Source organism: Ranitomeya imitator, chromosome 6 (assembly GCF_032444005.1).
Source record: "Ranitomeya imitator isolate aRanImi1 chromosome 6, aRanImi1.pri, whole genome shotgun sequence".
Classification (NCBI taxonomy): domain Eukaryota; kingdom Metazoa; phylum Chordata; class Amphibia; order Anura; family Dendrobatidae; genus Ranitomeya; species Ranitomeya imitator.
In genome coordinates this window covers 227,969,030-227,983,797 of record NC_091287.1, presented here as the reverse complement: position 1 = coordinate 227,983,797, position 14,768 = coordinate 227,969,030, and the positions used below count along the sequence as shown (strand labels likewise).

Here is a 14,768-nt window from a genome sequence, read left to right as displayed (position 1 = left end):
TATCATATAGACCCCTCAAAATGACTTCAAATGTGATGTGGTCCCTAAAAAAAAATGGTGTTGTAAAAATGAGAAATTGCTGGTCAACTTTTAACCCTTATAACTCCCTAACAAAAAAAAATTTTGTTTCCAAAATTGTGCTGATGTAAAGTAGACATGTGGGAAATGTTATTTATTAACTATTTTTCGTGACATATCTCTCTGATTTAAGGGCATAAAAATACAAAGTTTGAAAGTTCCAAAATTTTAAAAATTTTCGCCATATTTCCGTTTTTTTTATAAATAATAGCAAGTAATATCGAAGAAATATTACTACTATCATGAAGTACAATATGTCCCGAAAAAACATTCTCAGAATCAGCGGGATCCGTTGAAGCGTTCCAGAGTTATAAGCTCATAAAGTGACAGTGGTCAGAATTGTAAAAATTGGCTCGGTCATTAAGTACCAAATTGGCTCTGTCACTTAGGGGTTAAACAAGATCCAAATGATCAGTCAAAAGTTATCTGTAAGAAATGCTCAAAGACCTTTAGCAGAGGGAAGAATCTTCAAAATTTAAATACAACGTGCATGCTTAGACATTTAACCAGCATGCACTTGCAAGCCTGGACTAACTACCAAATGTCCCGTACCGTTGGTGCACCTGCTCAGAATGAAGGTAGTAAGCAACGCTACATTGCTTCCCTCACTGTAAGCCCACCGGTTAGGAGACCACCAGCAGCAAATGTGAAGGTATCGTCGCAAGGCCAAAGCAGTCAGGGAATCACAAGGTTATTGGTAGGAAACACTGTATGTAGGCCAACATCGAGAATACCATCACCAACCCTCTCTCAATCTGCCATGTCCACCACCACCGCTAGTTCCACCATATGCACTTGTCCAGTCCAGCTCACCCTACAAGAGACTCGTTAGGAAAAGAAAGTACTCATCCTCTCATCCGCGTACACAGGGTTTGAACGCCCACATTGCTGAACTAATCTCGTTAGAGATGATGCCCTACCGGTTGGTTGAAAGCAAAGCTTTCAAAGCCCTGATGGCCTACGCAGTACCACGCTATGACCTACCCAGTCGACACTTCTTTGCGAGAAAAGCCATCCCAGCCCTCCACCAGCATGTCAAAGACCGCATTGTCCATGCACTGAGGCAATCAGTCAGTAAAAAGGTGCACCTCACAACAGATGCATGGACCAGTAGGCATGGCCAGGGACGTTACGTGTCCATCACGGCACACTGGGTTAATGTGGTGAATGCAGGGTCCACAGGGGACAGCCATAGTGGGACAGTTCTGCCTAGCCCACGGTCTAGGAAATGGCTGTAGGCGTTCGCCACCCCTCCTCCTCCAGAAGCGAAAGCTCGTCCACAGAGCGCAGTCACACGACCACTCCATCCGCAGCTGCCAGTGTTGCACACGAGGTGTCCCATTATCGAACATTTAGTGGTAAGCATCAGCAGGCTGTGTTAGAAATGAAGTGTTTGGGCGACAACAGACACACCGCGGAAGTACTGGCCGAGTACTTGCAGCAACAATCTCAGTCGTGGCTGGGCAGTGTACATCTTGAGGCAGGCAAGATAGTCAGTGATAACGGAAGGAATTTTATGGCTGCCATAGCCCTTTCAGAACTTAAACACATACCTTGCCTGGCTCACGCCTTGAACCTGGTGGTGCAGTGCTTCCTCAAAAATTATCCGAAGTTACCAGCCCTGCTCCTGAAGGTGCGAAGACTTTGCTCGCACATCCGCCGGTCGGCTGTACACTCCGGCCGTTTGCTGAACCATCAGCGATTGCTGAATCTTCCCGAGCACCACCTAATAATCGACGTTGCAACTAGGTGGAACTCCACACTGCACATGGTTCAGAGGCTGTGCGAACAGAGGCATGCTGTGATTCATTTGTGGGAGGATACACATACACGGACAGGCAGTTGGATGGCAGACATGGAGTTGTCTGGTGTGCAGTGGTCGAAGCTCCAAGACCTCTGTCAAGTCCTTCAGTGTTTTGAGGAATGCACACGGCTGGTAAGTGCAGAAGAAGCCATCATAAGCATGAGCATCCCACTAATGTGTCTGCTGATGCAAAGTCTGACGCACATCAAGGAGCAGGCTTCTGCAGTCGAGGAGGAGGGAAGCCTTGATGACAGTCAGCCATTGTCTGCTCAGGGAACTCTCCTGGACGAGGTGGCAGAAGAAGAGGAAGGGGGAGGATGATGGGGATGAATATTAATGGGAGGAGGATGCTTCACAGGGGGCAATAGAAACTGGTGGCATTGCAAGGTCAGGTACAAGGTTTTTGTGGGACCCAAGTGATGTTGATTTGCAAGAAAGTGCTCCTCAACCCAGCACAAGCAGTGAATTGACACCTGGAACATTGGCCCACATGGCGGAGTATGCCTTGCGTATCCTAAAAAGGGACTCCCGCATTATCAAAATGATGACCGATGAGGATTACTGCTTGGCCTGCCTCCTGGATCCACGCTATAAAGGAAAATTACAAAATATCATGCCACATGAGAACCTTGAGCAAATATTGGCTACCAAACAAACAACTCTTGTAGACCGTTTGGTTCAGGCATTCCCAGCACATAGCGGCGGTGATGGTTCTCACACAAGTTGTAGGGGGCAACATGGCAGAGGTGTTAGAGGTGCACAAATCCGAAGTGGCATTAGACAGAGGGGTTTTATGTCCAGGTTGTGGAGTGATTTCGCAATGACAGCTGACACGACAGGTAGTGCTGCATCGATTCAAAGTGACAGGAGACAGCAGTTGTCCAGTATGGTTAGGAACTACTTTTCCTCCCTTATCGATGTTCTCCCTCACAGGTCATTCCCCTTTGATTACTGGGCATCTAAAATAGAAACTTGGCCTGAATTGGCAGAATATGCATTACAGGAACTCGCTTGCCCTGCTTCTAGTGTGCTATCAGAAAGAGTCTTCAGTGCTGCTGGTTCAATACTGACCGAAAAAAGGACACGTCTCGCTACCCAGAATGTTGATGATCTAACCTTCATTAAAATGAACCAATCATGGATGTCAAATTATTTTGCCTCACCTTCTCCTGCTAACACATAGCTTGCCTGAAAAATGTCTTGCTTTTGGCCTCCTCTTACTGACTTCTCCAATTCCGCCATTTGCAGCTGCTGAATGTCCGCCATAGGTCATTTTTATACCTCTCTAAATGGGCTGACTCCCCCCACAGGGCCGTTGTCACCACCTGGCGCAAGCACCCGTGCGAGTACCGTTTGCCTGGACAGGTGGGTGCGCCCACTCTTGGGCGACGGCACTGACACAGGGTCCCTCATAGTACAATGAAGTATCTCTGATGGTGGTGGTGCACACCCAACGTCAGACACACCGTCGTAATATGAGGGGCCATGTGTCAGTACCGCTGCCCATGAGAGAGTGTTCCCCCCCAGCTCGAACAGTGCTCTACCACTTGCAATACTTACCTTTCCCTGCTCCACCACTGTGTAGTCTGTGCTATTAAATCCTTCAATGGCACTGCCAATACAAATTTGTTGAAATGATAGATGATAGTTAAAATATACAGGGGCCCTAGCCTCCATTTAGACCAGTTAATACTTTGCGCCTACTACCACTGTCTGCTACTCAGCAGAGGAGCCCACCCCAGTACCTAGCTATGTTGCCTGTTTAGTCCTGTTACCAATTTTGAACTGCATTTAGCCTACTTTTTTATTTTGGGCCTACTACCTGTGTCTGCGCCACTCATTACAATTGTCCTCCACTTAAAGCTATGCCGCCTGTTTAGTCCTGTTGCCAATTTTGAACTGAATTTAGCCTGCTTCTGTATTTTGGGCCTACTAACTGTGTCTGCGCCAGTAGTTACAATTGTCCTCCACTGAACAAAGCAATGCCGCCTGTTTAGTCCTGTTACCAATTTTGAACTGCATTTAGCCTACTTTTTTATTTTGGGCCTATATCTGTTTCCTCCTCATCCTGCCCATTGCCCAGCCACTGCTAGATGAGTCTGCTGCTACATCGACCCAGACCACTACATTCCCCTTGCACTCTACACAGCCTGAATCTGACCCTGCTGAAAGTCAGGTTCCCCTTCCTGCATACTATACCACCTTACACAGGGACAAAGAAGAAGGAGCAGATGAAAGTGCAGGTTCCTTCATCAGGTGGGGGGGCATACTCGTTGGCACTGGCACAGGGCCCCTCATAGTATGCAAAAGTGTCTGGCAGTGGGAGGCGCCACCCGCCGTTAAACAAACACCACTGTACTATGAGGGGCCCTGTGCCAGTGCCAATGCGAACAAGTGAGCCCCCCTGCTTGCTCAGGATCACAGCACTTTCAAAGTTGAAATACTTACCACTCCCTGCTCCACCGCTGTGACGTATTCCGTGTTTCCTGGGCCCACAAAAATCTTGAGCCAGCCCTAGCCCCCCCACAACTTTAGCCAAATGACCCCGTTTTCAATGCCTAACTATTATTATAAAGTAAATTAAGATTGACAAGCTTAAGCAATAATAATTGATGTTTTTGGCATTAAAATGGGCACTGTAGGTGTGTTCCTGTCCTCCACTCACTGCCGAATTTGATTCCCCATTGACTTGCATTGGGTTTCGTGTTTCGGTCAGCCCCCGACTTTTCAAAATAATTGGCCGATTTCACCCGACCCGACTTTTGGCAAAGTCGGGTTTCGCGAAACCCGACTCGATCCTAAAAAAGTAAAAGTCGCTCAACTCTAGTACTGACCCAAAGAGTAAAACTGCCTTTTTAATTTTACCACACACAGAACTGGATAACCCCACCCCCAAAGAAAAAAACAAAATCATGAATTGCTGGTTTTTGTTCATTCTGTCTCCAAAAAAATCGGAATTTAAAGCGATCAAAAAATGTCATGTGCCCAACAATTGTACCAATAAGAACGTTAACTCATCCCGCAAAAAACAAGCCCTCACATGACTCTGGGCCAAAATATGGAAAAATTCTAGCTCTCAAAACATGGTGATAAAAAAACTGTTTTCTGCAATTAAAAGCGTCTTAGTGTGTTTCAGCAGCCAAACATAAAAATCCAATATAAATCTGGTATCTCTGTAATCGCACCGACCCGAAGAATAAAGTCGCCTAATCACTTATACCGCTCGAGGAACAGCATACAAAATTAATAAAACCAATTCTTCCACAGTCCAGAAATATTGCAATCGCACAGCCGTTATACGTTAGACCCTTACTGCTTCAGGGGTATTGAATACCACACCGTATATGCCTTTAGTCACAATAGAAAAAAGGTAATCGCTATACAAGCTCCACCTGGGTGCTGCTTCATGAAAAAAACAATTTGTATAAGAGTATCCAGATCAAGAGAAGTTACAGCGCACTCACCGGTGTTGAGCAAAAAGTGATTTATTACATAGTAACATAGTAACATAGTAACATAGTTAGTAAGGCCGAAAAAAGACATTTGTCCATCCAGTTCAGCCTATATTCCATCATAATAAATCCCCAGATCTACGTCCTTCTACAGAACCTAATTGTATGATACAATATTGTTCTGCTCCAGGAAGACATCCAGGCCTCTCTTGAACCCCTCGACTGAGTTCGCCATCACCACCTCTTCAGGCAAGCAATTCCAGATTCTCACTGCCCTAACAGTAAAGAATCCTCTTCTATGTTGGTGGAAAAACCTTCTCTCCTCCAGACGCAAAGAATGCCCCCTTGTGCCCGTCACCTTCCTTGGTATAAACAGATCCTCAGCGAGATATTTGTATTGTCCCCTTATATACTTATACATGGTTATTAGATCGCCCCTCAGTCGTCTTTTTTCTAGACTAAATAATCCTAATTTCGCTAATCTATCTGGGTATTGTAGTTCTCCGATCCCCTTTATTAATTTTGTTGCCCTCCTTTGTACTCTCTCTAGTTCCATTATATCCTTCCTGAGCACCGGTGCCCAAAACTGGACACAGTACTCCATGTGCGGTCTAACTAGGGATTTGTACAGAGGCAGTATAATGCTCTCATCATGTGTATCCAGACCTCTTTTAATGCACCCCATGATCCTGTTTGCCTTGGCAGCTGCTGCCTGGCACTGGCTGCTCCAGGTAAGTTTATCATTAACTAGGATCCCCAAGTCCTTCTCCCTGTCAGATTTACCCAGTGGTTTCCCATTCAGTGTGTAATGGTGACATTGATTCCTTCTTCCCATGTGTATAACCTTACATTTATCATTGTTAAACCTCATCTGCCACCTTTCAGCCCAAGTTTCCAACTTATCCAGATCCATCTGTAGCAGAATACCATCTTCTCTTGTATTAACTGCTTTACATAGTTTTGTATCATCTGCAAATATCGATATTTTACTGTGTAAACCTTCTACCAGATCATTAATGAATATGTTGAAGAGAACAGGTCCCAATACCGACCCCTGCGGTACCCCACTGGTCACAGCGACCCAGTTAGAGACTATACCATTTATAACCACCCTCTGCTTTCTATCACTAAGCCAGTTACTAACCCATTTACACACATTTTCCCCCAGACCAAGCATTCTCATTTTGTGTACAACCTCTTGTGCGGCACGGTATCAAACGCTTTGGAAAAATCGAGATATACCACGTCCAATGACTCACCTTGGTCCAGCCTATAGCTTACCTCTTCATAAAAACTGATTAGATTGGTTTGACAGGAGCGATTTCTCATAAACCCATGCTGATATGGAGTTAAACAGTTATTCTCATTGAGATAATCCAGAATAACATCCCTCAGAAACCCTTCAAATATTTTACCAACAATAGAGGTTAGACTTACTGGCCTATAATTTCCAGGTTCACTTTTAGAGCCCTTTTTGAATACTGGCACCACATTTGCTATGCGCCAATCCTGCGGAACAGACCCTGTCGCTATAGAGTCCCTAAAAATAAGAAATAATGGTTTATCTATTACATTACTTAGTTCTCTTAGTACTCGTGGGTGTATGCCATCCGGACCCGGAGATTTATCTATTTTAATCTTATTTAGCCGGTTTCGCACCTCTTCTTGGGTTAGATTGGTGACCCTTAATATAGGGTTTTCATTGTTTCTTGGGATTTCACCTAGCATTTCATTTTCCACCGTGAATACCGTGGAGAAGAAGGTGTTTAATATGTTAGCTTTTTCCTCGTCATCTACAACCATTCTTTCCTCACTATTTTTTAAGGGGCCTACATTTTCAGTTTTTATTCTTTTACTATTGATATAGTTGAAGAACAGTTTGGGATTAGTTTTACTCTCCTTAGCAATGTGCTTCTCTGTTTCCTTTTTGGCAGCTTTAATTAGTTTTTTAGATAAAGTATTTATCTCCCTATAGTTTTTTAGAGCTTCAATGGTGCCATCCTGCTTTAGTAGTGCAATTGCTTTCTTTTTACTGTTAATTGCCTGTCTTACTTCTTTGTTTAGCCACATTGGGTTTTTCCTATTTCTAGTCCTTTTATTCCCACAAGGTATAAACCGCTTACACTGCCTATTTAGGATGCAGGGAGGGTGGTGAACACATACGGATAACAGCCGTTTCGTGCTAACAAGCACTTCAACAGATCCAGTGACGAATGGGGGGGAGGTGGGCCTTTTGGCTACGAAGCCCCAGAGCCCCTCCCTCTTCCCCCCACGTCATAATGGACAAATGGCCACTATACGGAGGACAACAGGTGAGACAACTTAAAAGAAATAAAATCAATAACATATAGTACACAATATCACTATAGGAGGAATGAATCGTAATTATATTTACACAGGATTTTTTACAAAAAAACGGACATGTCTATTTTTTCGTTGAACCCTATTGGTCCAGACGCGTTCGCCCTTATAATCCACTTAGCTTCATTACGTAACAGCATACGGTTTAAGTTACCCCCGTCTTGTGGCAGGGAGATTTTTTTCTATTCCCGCAAATCGGAGTATTTGAGCATCACCCCCATGTCGTTCATTTATATGTTTTATTAGGCGGGGAACTCCTTTTCCTGTTCGTATTGAATTTAAATGCTCTCTGAAACGTATAAACATAGGGCGAATAGTTTTTCCGATATAGAAGAAGCCGCAAGGACAGTATAGAATATAAACTACATGGGTTGTTCTACACGAGATAAAGTCGCGTATTACGTGCGTTATTGGGCCGATTTTTAATGAAGCACCTGTTAGATGGTAGCTGCAATAGTTACAATGCCCACATCGAAAATTACCTTTTGGGGCTGCAGTTTGCAGCCAATTATTACGAGAGGAGGTTATTCGATTGCGGACTATCAGATCTCCTATATTCTTGCTGCGGCGACAGGCAAATAAGGGACCTCTTTCCGTCATTTCTTTTAACGCGGGGTCTTGGCAGAGAATTTGCCAGTTTTTACGGATTGCTGTTCTAATTTGTGTATCCATTGGCCCATATTTAAAACAAAAAACAAATTTTTTATCTTTTTCTGATCCTTTTTTCGTTTTATTGGAGTTATCGCCCTTTGCCTGTTCCAATGCTGAGTTAAGAACGGATTGAGGGTATCCTCTACTCCTAAATCTTTCATAGAGTTCCTGAGATTGTCTATGGAAACCCGTGATGCTACTATTTATTCTCTTTACCCGTAGAAATTGGCTATAAGGTAGGGCTTTTTTCACGTATGAATAGTGAGCACTATTGAAATGCAACAAAGAATTGCAGGAAGAAGAAGATTTACGGTGCACTTCTGTGCATAAGTTTCCTTCAATTATTTTCAACTTCACGTCCAGGAATATCATTTCTGAACCCCCAAATTGGTGAGTGAACTGCATGTTCATGGTGTTTGACAGCCCCAGGTACTCCACGAAATTCGTGAAGGAGACCTGGTTGCCGTCCCACACCACGAACATATCATCCATGAATCTGACAAAGTTTTATGTGTTTTAGATATGGGTTCTTTGAAGAGTATATACCTTTCTTCAAATACGGACAGGAAGAGGTTAGCCAGGGTACACGAGACAGGTGTACCCATGGCTGTACCCTCCACCTGTCTGTACCAGGTGTTATCAAATTTAAAGGTATTATTTTTCAAGATAAATGCGAGGCCTTCGCTGATGAAAGAAACAGTATTTTTATCTGTATGGGTGTTTTTTAAGATTTCTTGGATGGCCTCCACACCCATATCCTGTGGGATACGGGTGTAGAGGCTCTCTACATCTATTGATGCTAAAGAGAATCCCTCCTGCCAATCGAAACCCTTTAAGGTTTTTAAAAAATGTTTGGTATCTTTTATATATGACGGTATGTCACACAATAGGGGCGCAGGAGCCAATCTATGTATGCTGATAAAGGTTCTGTTACTGAACCCACACCGGATACGATGGGGCGTCCCGGCGGTTCCTTTAGAGACTTGTGGATTTTAGGCAAATGGTACTAGTGCGGTTTTCTCGGGAATTCTGGTACCATGTCAAGAACACAAGCGGAAAAACTTTTTCCAGAATTCCCCAGAAAACCGCACTGGTACCATTTGCCTAAAATCCACAAGTCTCTAAAGGAACCGCCGGGACGCCCCATCGTATCTGGTGTGGGTTCAGTAACGGAACCTTTATCAGCATACATAGATTGGCTCCTGCGCCCCCTATTGTGTGACATACCGTCATATATAAAAGATACCAAACATTTTTTAAAAACCTTAAAGGGTTTCGATTGGCAAGAGGGATTCTCTTTAGCATCAATAGATGTAGAGAGCCTCTACACCCGTATCCCACAGGATATGGGTGTGGAGGCCATCCAAGAAATCTTAAAAAACACCCCTACAGATAAAAATACTGTTTCTTTCGTCAGCGAAGGCCTCGCATTTATCTTGAAAAATAATACCTTTAAATTTGATAACACCTGGTACAGACAGGTGGAGGGTACAGCCATGGGTACACCTGTCTCGTGTACCCTGGCTAACCTCTTCCTGTCCGTATTTGAAGAAAGGTACATATACTCTTCAAAGAACCCATATCTAAAACACATAAAACTTTATGTCAGAGTCATGGATTACATGTTCGTGGTGTGGGACGGCGACCAGGTCTCCTTCACGAATTTCGTGGAGTACCTGGGGCTGTCAAACACCATGAACATGCAGTTCACTCCCCAATTTGGGGGTTCAGAATTGATATTCCTGGACGTGAAGTTGAAAATAATTGAAGGAAACTTATGCACAGAAGTGCACCGTAAATCATCTTCCTGCAATTCTTTGTTGCATTTCAATAGTGCCCACTCTTCATACGTGAAAAAAGCCCTACCTTATAGCCAATTTCTACGGGTAAAGAGAATAAATAGTAGCATCATGGGTTTCCATAGGCAATCTCAGGAACTCTATGAAAGATTTAGGAGTAGAGGATACCCTCAATCCGTTCTTAACTCAGCATTGGAACAAGCAAAGGGCGATAACTCCAATAAAACGAAAAAAAAGATCAGAAAAAGATAAAAAATTTGTTTTCTGTTTTAAATATGGGCCAATGGATACACAAATTAGAACAGCAATCCGTAAAAACTGGCAGATTCTCTGCCAAGACCCCGCGTTAAAAGAAATGACGGAAAGAGGTCCCTTATTTGCCTGTCGCCGCAGCAAGAATATAGGAGATCTGATAGTCCGCAATCGAATAACCTCCTCTCGTAATAATTGGCTGCAAACTGCAGCCCCAAAAGGTAATTTTCGATGTGGGCATTGTAACTATTGCAGCTACCATCTAACAGGTGCTTCATTAAAAATCGGCCCAATAACGCACGTAATACGCGACTTTATCTCGTGTAGAACAACCCATGTAGTTTATATTCTATACTGTCCTTGCGGCTTCTTCTAGATCGGAAAAACAATTCGCCCTATGTTTATACGTTTCAGAGAGCATTTAAATTCAATACGAACAGGAAAAGGAGTTCCCCGCCTAATAAAACATATAAATGAATGACATGGGGGTGATGCTCAAATACTCCGATTTGCGGGAATAGAAAAAATCTCCCTGCCACAAGACGGGGGTAACTTAAACCGTATGCTGTTACGTAATGAAGCTAAGTGGATTATAAGGGCGAACGCGTCTGGACCAATAGGGTTCAACGAAAAAATAGACATGTCCGTTTTTTTGTAAAAAATCCTGTGTAAATATAATTATGATTCATTCCTCCTATAGTGATATTGTGTACTATATGTTATTGTTTTTATTTCTTTTAAGTTGTCTCACCTGTTGTCCTCCGTATAGTGGCCATTTGTCCATTATGACGTGGGGGGAAGAGGGAGGGGCTCTGGGGCTTCGTAGCCAAAAGGCCCACCTCCCCCCCATTCGTCACTGGATCTGTTTTAGTGCTTGTTAGCACGAAACGGCTGTTATCCGTATGTGTTCACCACCCTCCCTGCACCGCATGATTGCATGTGAATAAATCGCTTTTTGCTCAACACCGGTGAGTGCGCTGTTACTTCTCTTGATCTGGATAGTCTTAAAACCAATTCTTCACCTGCTGTTATTTTTTCTGCATGCCAAAGATCGCAGTAAGGCTCGGCACACATCTATCATTCACTCTGTGCTCAGCGCTTGCACCAGGGTTTACATGTAAATCTCTGAAATACGTGATTCAGATGGAACCTCTGCCAGTAGATTCCCTATAATGAGGCATATGGAGGCACTGTGGACGCCGTCTGACCTGTAATCCGGCTGTGTCCATCTTTTTAGGATTGCATAAAAGTGCTGTCATCCACAGTTTTGTGCACTTCTGGAAAGAAAGACACCGCTCAACACAGGCCAGACGGAGTCCAGAGTAAGTCTGCTGCCTCATTATAGTGTATGGATCCCTTGGGGGTTTCATCTGAATCACGTCACTCACAGATTTAGATGGAGACTTCAAAGTAAGTGGTCAGCGTAGAACGCCGAATCAATGTGATCCCAACATTATGCAAAATGTTTCCAATAAAAGCTTCAACTCAGTCCACAAAAAAGCAAGTCCCCACTCAGGTATTTCATCTTCTAACAGATATATAGGGGGCATCCACGTTACAGATAGCACAAAGGCTCTGGAAAAGCAAAATGAATCCTCACCCGCTAAAAGAAATTCAGCAAATTCTCCGCTCCAAAATCCAAATACCCCCTCCCTTCTGAGCCCCACAATGTACCTAAACCACATACTGCATCCACTTTTAGCATTTCTGCCTAACTTACGGGTGCATGCCTCCAGAAGCTCGGGCTGGGCATAACGTACTGGTGACTGCAGCAAACATACTGGTCATTACAGCGTACTGATCACTGCAATGACAGTCTGCAATTTTCACTCGGGAACCTTAATTGCTGCTTGTTTCTGGAAAATACCTGTGGAGTCAAAATCGTCACTACACCTGAAGATAAATTCCCCGAGGGGTATAGTTTCCAAAACAGGCTCACTTGAGGGGGATTGTGCTCTTCTAGCAATTAGGGGCTCTGTATATGGAGTCTGTAAACTGTTCTAGGAACAGGCAACTAGCGTTCCGTTCCTCCCGAATCTCTCCATATGGATTAGTACTGTACAGCCACATATGGGGTATTGCCACATTCAGTAGAAATTGTAGGACAAATTTTGGTGCCATTTTTACCCACTTCATGTGTGAAAATGTAAAATCTGGGACTAAAACAAAATTTTGGTGGTAAAAATGTAGTTATTTTTTCTTCACTACCCAATGGTATAAAATTCTGTGACACACCCTTGGTGTCAATATGACAACTGCATCTCTAGATGAATTCGTTGAGAGGTGTAGTTTATAACATTAGGTCACTTATGGGGGGTTCGCTGTTCTGGCACCTCATAGGCTCTCACAGTGGGTCATGGTACCTGCAAACAGTAAAATCTGGCACTCCTTGCCTGAAAAATATTTCCAGATTACATGTAGGGTATTGGCACACTCAGGAAAAAATGGGCCTCGGTTTGTTGTTAAAAAAAGTTCATATTAGCTCTTAGAAAAATTAAAAACTTGGGGCTAAAACAACATTTAAGTGGTAATAATGTAATTTATTTTTTTTTCACTGCTCAATGGTATAACATTCTGTGAGGCACTTGTGTCAATATGATCACTGCACACCTAGAATTCTTTGGGGAGTGTAGTTTGCAAAATTAGTTCACATATAGGGGGTTTATGCTGTTCTGGCACCTCAGGGGCTCTGCCAATGTGACATGGCACCCACAAACTATGCCAGCAAAATATGAACTCCAATATGGCGCCTCTTCCTTTCTGAGCTTTGCACTGTGCCGCAAAAGTAGTATTCCCCCACATATGGGGTATCGGCGTACTTAGAATAAATTGTGTAACAAATTGTATGGTGTAATTTCTCCTGTTGCCCTTATGAAAATGCAAAATTTGGGCCAAAATAACATTGTTGTGGGGAAAATGTGATTTTTTTTATTTTTGCGGCTCGGCATTATAAACTTCTGTGAAGCACTTGGGGGTTCAAGGTGCTCACCGCATCTAAATACATTACTTGAGGGGTCTAGTTTCCAAAATGGGGTCACTTGAGGATTTCCTCTGTTTCTCTGTTTAGGCACATCAGAGGCTCTTCAAATGGGACATGACCTTCGCTAATGATTCCAGGAAATTTTACATTCAAAAAGTCAAAGGCCGCTCTTTCCATTCCGATCACCCAAACAGTGGTATTCTCCCTCATATTGGGTATTTGTGTATTCAGGAGAAATTGTACAACAAATTGCAATTTCTCCTGTTACCCTTATGAAAATGCAATATTTTGAGCTAAAAACATATTTATGTGGAAAATTTGATTTTTTTTAATTTTTACGGCTCAACGTTATAAACTACTGTGAAGCACCTGAGGGTTTAATATGCTCACCACACATCTAGATCAGTTCCCTGAGTGGTATAGTTTCCAAAATGGTGTCACTTGTGTGGGATTTTCACTGTTTAGGCACATTAGAGGCTCTCCAAAAGCAACATGGCATCCGCCAATTGTTCCAGCAAATTTTTTATTCAGAAAGTCAAATGACGCTCTTTCCTTTCCAAGCACTGCTGTGCGCTCACACAGTGGTTTTCTCTCTCATATGGGCTATTGGTATGTTCAGGAGAAATTATACAACACATTTCGGGTTCATTTTTTTCTCTTTACCCTTGTCAGAATGAAAAAAGGATCTGAATTTAAATTTTTTGTGAAAAAAAGTTAAATGTTCCAAAAATTCCTGTGAAGCACCTGATAGGTTAATTAACTTCTTGAATGTGGTTTTGAGCACCTTAAGGGGGACAGTTTTTAGAATGGTGTCACTTTGGGGTATTTTCTATAATATAGGCCCCTCAAAGTCATTACAAATGTGATGTGCCCCGTTGATGGCTTGTGACTATGCATCATCCTCTTGATTACATTCCAGAGGTTTTCAATGGGGTTCAGGTCTGGAGATTGGAGAACCCATGACAGGGTTTTGATGTGGTGGTCTCTTAATTTTTGCCAGAGCTTTATAAAAAATATTTTTTTTTGCTGTTGCTGGGATTTTCCATTATTTCTTCCAAATTTAGGGGCATCCACCAATGAGCAAGCGTGCCAATTCACCTGCATTAGGGTGCTGACCTCCGTAGCTAGGCAGTATCAGCTCAAGCAAAGGATAGGGAATCACAGATTATTGCTGTCTGGTTATTTGTATGTAAATCATTGGTAAATTAAAAAGAAGGACCTCTTGTATATCCTCAGGCTTCCTTAACAAAATGGAGGTCCTTCTTCTTTATTATGGTCATGTTAAGCGGGTAATGATGTTTTTTAATTAATAATAATAACATGTGTATTCGCAGCAGGTCTTGATGCCAAAAGTTCTGCAATTGTTCAAATTATCTGAAATGTCACGATTC

At 43.0% G+C, this 14,768-nt stretch overlaps 1 protein-coding gene across 2 annotated transcripts in view; it reads left to right on the top strand.

Annotated features, from left to right (window-relative positions):
* Positions 1–14,768, top strand: part of RPRD1A (regulation of nuclear pre-mRNA domain containing 1A) — a 127,907-nt gene that overhangs the window by 111,959 nt on the left and 1,180 nt on the right. The window lies entirely within an intron of this gene.